Source organism: Alligator sinensis, unplaced genomic scaffold, assembly GCF_000455745.1.
Source record: "Alligator sinensis unplaced genomic scaffold, ASM45574v1 scaffold159_2, whole genome shotgun sequence".
NCBI classification, from domain to species: domain Eukaryota; kingdom Metazoa; phylum Chordata; order Crocodylia; family Alligatoridae; genus Alligator; species Alligator sinensis.
The window spans coordinates 3,085,498-3,090,600 of record NW_005841992.1 but is presented as its reverse complement, the minus strand read 5'-3'; the positions used below and the strand labels follow the sequence as shown (position 1 = coordinate 3,090,600).

At 36.5% G+C, this 5,103-nt stretch overlaps 1 protein-coding gene across 2 annotated transcripts in view; it reads left to right on the top strand.

The window, feature by feature from the left end:
- Positions 1-5,103, top strand: part of MAST4 (microtubule associated serine/threonine kinase family member 4) — a 153,668-nt gene that overhangs the window by 13,278 nt on the left and 135,287 nt on the right. The window lies entirely within an intron of this gene.

The following is a 5,103-nucleotide window of genomic DNA, read 5'->3' as shown; positions in this document are numbered from 1 at the left end:
GAATGCCACTCTTGTCATAGCTGTTCAACCCCATGTGGCATCTTCTGAATATGGAGGCACATGGCACAGTTCTGTCTGGCCATGGCAGTGGTGACAGAGCCTTAGCTGAGAATCGGTGTCCTAAGGACAGGAGAATTCAGTGATATACTGATTGAGCACTTGCTATTTGTATGCTTTTGTAAAAAACAAAACAAAAAACCCTGCTTATTATGGTAAGCATTGTTCTCACTCAGACACAGAGGCTGCTTGCAGACATAAGAAAACCGCTAAAAACAACATTTTATTTTAAAACCTGCACAGTCCCATGCCAAGTGCAGCACATGTCTAGAAGAGGCATTACATCTATTTACACCCAGCTTACCCAATGTCTGTCTGGATCGGGTGCTTCAGCGGAGCTTTTATGGCATTTTTTACCTAATAGCTGATTGAATCAGCTTTAGATAAAAGCATCATAAAAACCCCACTGAAATTCTTGATTTATACAGATGCTGTGGAACTGGGTTGAACTAACTTTCTGCTTCTTCTGGTAAAGCGCATTTACCCCCCACCCCCATTGGTTAGCACCCAGAATGTATTTTTAAAGAGTTCACAACCTCCTACTTTCTGTAAATCCAAGAAATAAAAAATATGTTAATAAATTAGGGCAAATCAGTTCAATATGAATTAATTTAATTCATTCTTGTACCTTTATTCCACTCTCAACAATCCCATTATCAATGGGAGTCTCGCACAGAGAAAAAGTAGACTAGCACTTAATTTTATTTTGCTGTCTAGGCTTCATTTCTAGCTCAGTCAGTGTGGTATAAATTAGGAGTATTTTCATTGCAGCTAATTTTTTTCTGACAGAAAAATCAAATCTGTTGGGGGAGGCAGGAGCCACCAATTACATTGCTGCTGTCATGTGCTCTTGTAGGAAAAGGAACTCACCCTTAGTTTGTTTCCCCTGCTCTGTGTATGGTTCTTTCCCACTTAAGTGAGAGAACTTTTTTTAAATAAGAATTTGCAATATTAATAATAGACCTTAGTAAAAAAATTAAGAATTTTTGTCTGTTGTGTGTGTAAAATACATTTTTTTCTTTTTAGTTATTAAAAATAGGATATGTGTATAGTTGTTCAAAAAACTTAACATTTTAAAAAAATGCATGACTAGATTTTAAAACAGGTTACATAAACTCTTGGTAGTGCTGCTTCTCTTAATTTTTTTAATATAAATAATCATCGTGATTTCCTGTCCTGAATTAGTATCCTACGTTTATTTGGAAGCATGCTATTGTATACTACATGTAGAAAGTGTGAAACTAGGGCAAAAGATTTTGATTTTGGTGTGTATACGTGCATATGAAGAAATATGGATAATTCTATTGTAACACGCTCACATTGTAAGGCAGTGGTTCTCAAGAAATAAATATGGATAACCATGATAAAGTAAAGGTCTGTTACCTTGTATACCTTGCAACATATTTTTATTTGATAAAATAAAGAATGGATGAATGGAAAAAACCATGCCACTGGTGAAGTTATGTTATGGTTTCTGGCTTCTGAAACTGTTTTGATTACTATTGCTCACATATTTTTAGATATTGTAAGTCCCTGAGCTAAAGCACTTCAGGATTGTTTTTAAAGTGGAAGCGGTAAAAGAATTATGAAAATTGATTTAAGTGGGCTGCATACCGATTTTTTTTTCCCCCCCACCCCCCCCCAAAAATGTCCTAGACACAAATGTTATCTAGACAGCACCAGCTGAGTTAGCCAGGTTTTTTTTTGGAGGGAGAGAGATTTACATATTTTTCTTCTTTTCCCTTGTGAAAATACATAGACTTTAAAAATAAGTTTGCAACATTTTTAATCCATGTAAAAAACAGTGTCATTAAAATCAAAATCAGTGACTTTGAACAGTGAGCCCAAAATTCTTAGAGCCAAATGCTGGTCTCAGACCTGAGCAATTCCTGTTGGTGGTGTTCAAAGCTGGCTGTGTGAGGACAGAATTTGACCTCAAAATATTGACTCTTTTTACCAAAACTTTCCTTTTTATTTATTTTATAGCACTCATACACACTTTTAATAGGTTTTCACTTTTCTTCAGAGCAACAGATGACTGAGAATTTCCTAATAGAGTTTGGTTGAATATTATATTGATTTTTCTTTACCTCTTTTTAGTATGCTCGAATACACATTGTTTGATGATGATGATGATAAAATCCCTGGTAAAATTGAAGTCATTCAATCACAGTACTTTTAAATTTTTTTAAAATTTTAAGACAAAAATCCATTTGTCACTGTTATTGGTCTTGATGATGATGTTTATGGATACGAGTAATTCGGGAATTTAGGGTTCTGTCATTGGTATTTCCATATTTTCCAAAACTTCTTGTCAAGATGGTTTTGACAACATAAAGTAACATGGAGCTTTTTTGTTCCATATGTAGCCAAACTGAAAGGATTGTGTGCAAATAGCTCACATGCTTCTGACAGTTTTGTTAATTGAGAAGTCATAATTAATATATTTTCTGTACTAACACTGTTAACCAATCTCATTGCTGACCAACAAAACATAAATTGAGTGTATACATATGATGGATGTGCTTTTTCAGGAGAGAGAGACATATCTGACATGTTCTGATATTTATTTAGTTGAAGGGACTGTAAATAACTAGTCCTTGAACACATGCAATAGTAGAAGCAAAAGGAATCCAAGAAGTTTGGATATTTACTTCTGACTTTCTCCAACTTTTTTCCACTGCTGCCTATCACCACCAAAAATGTGGGCATGAAGAAGCAACAAATTTGGTAAGCAAGCTTTTATCTTACCTAGGTGAATTGGATTGGTCCCTAATATTCCTGCCATTTTCTGATGCCTGAGCTGGAAGCATCTGTTCTCCATCTGTGACCTGTGCCTAACAAAAGAACACAGATTCTGTTAGAGAGTATGCTTCCTGTTATTTTTTTCTTTGTTCTTTCTCCACTATTATTTAATATCTTCTATTCTGCCTCACCAAATGTCAAACTTTGTTTTTTAGTTTTTTAAATAAATCCTAGAGATTGATTTCTTTGTTTGGAAGACAGTGCTGACACACAGTGCTTCCCCATTTCTCTGATGTGGCCATGTCAAACCTTTGAATGGAAAACATGCTTTTAATCTGCAATACAATGCAATATTTTTATGAAAAACATGGGCTATAGTAGATTACAGATTAAATATGCAAATTATTTTCTTAGGTTGAGATTTAATGCTGCCACTGGTCCCTAACCACCACATTTCCAGACCCATGGGGAGTCCTGCTTGCCCAATAATATGGCCCCTTAGGTCAGATTTAACCTGTAGGCTGGAGGTTGAGCATCACTGCACTACAGCATTATGTATAGTGCCTCAAACTTTTTTTTTAATCAATGTTAGTTAACCTTCGCAACATGAGTCCTTACGGATATATAAGCAATTCCTAGACAGTGACCCACAGAGGACTTGGTGGTGGTCTGTGTGTACATGATCTTGTTTATATTTCCTACATATGCCCAGGCTCTTACTGCAAAGCGAGCCCGGGGGAAAGAAAAAAGCAGAGCCGATTAGAAGGACAGATTAAATGAAAAGGGCAAAATGGTGCGTTAAAAGAAGTATACATGCATTTGAATTGTCACACTTTATTTTACTTTTGTGATGTAGTTGTAGAAATGAGGAAAAGGAAGGCAATTTAGATTACTTTTCCTTATAATGAGTTTCACATTAGAGGAAAAATGGAGACCCTCTATATTAAAAAAAAAAACAACAAACCAAACAAAAAACAAAAAAACCCAAACCCTGATACATGGAGGTTAAGAAGCTTTTTAAAAGCCACTGGCATTAGAATCACAGTGGAGCCTACAGCAGTGCTTCTCAAACTTTTTATACTCTAGGCACCTCTCATTATATTCAGCAAATGCCAGCTTTTAAGTTTCACTTGTTTTTTTGACTATAGGGAAGCTAATAGAGTAATTCTGAGGTTTTTTGTAACAAAAGAAAGACCACAACAGGTAAGAATATTTTTGACACTATGGATTCCTATTTGAAATCTTTGGGTTTATCTCATGAATCTTGCGTTAGTATTTGCACATTTAACATTTTATGGCAGGGGTTCCCAAGCTTTTGTTCTTATTGCATACCACCTTCCAGATTTACTACCTGCCCGCATACCCCTACCAGCATACAGTTTATATTTTAACCCCTTAAATGCCAATTATTGATGAAAATTAAATCTGCCATTACACAATTTCTCCTGTGTACTCTTCCCCCCCCCCCCCCCCGGGGCTCCCCCAGAAATGTTTTGCATACCCCCAAGGATATGTATACCACAGTTTGGAAACCCCTGTTCTATGGCATACTTAGAAGCATCTTGTGACAGTCTAGGATCTTGGGTCACCCTGCTTAAGGCTTCCTGGTAGAGATTGGGAATTTCTGGCTTCCAGTCCTGTGCTCCCTTATTCTACTCTGAGGCCTGGATGTGCCTACACAAAATATTGAAAGATAAAATATGGAAATGTAGAATTTTTTGCATTTATAAATACAGTTTTCCATGCAAATTTAATCATTCCACATTCTAACAGCAATCTTTTACCATTAAAACCAATTCTTTGTTCTTCTACTCAGTAAATATTGTATACTTCTAAACCAAACCTTTGGAAGATCCCAAAATGTAATAAAAATTTAAAATGGAGAGAACTTTTGTCATACGTTTCAGTCATAAATTAAATGCAGCAGCTTTGGTTTGAAAGGCAGTAGCTGTTAACAGCACAATTACACAGCCATTTCTAAGAGGAAGTAGAAGGAGAAGGTAATCCAGTTAAGAATGCAAGGGAAATCTAGGTTATATGTGTTTATGAAAAGAGCTTTGGACATTTCAGTAACTGAGTCAGAATCTTGAGGTTTTGAATTTTTTATGCTCCTTATCATTACGGTATCAGAACACTGCCCATCTATTAATACGTATTACTAGCAAATTGCCTATCAAGCATGATGATGGGGATGGAAGGGATGGAGGGTGGGGGGGCAAGGTCAGTGCTGCGCCGCCACCACCCCATGCCTCCTCCAAGGAGCAGGGCGCTCTGTCCCCACTGCCGGTTTGTCTTTGGGGC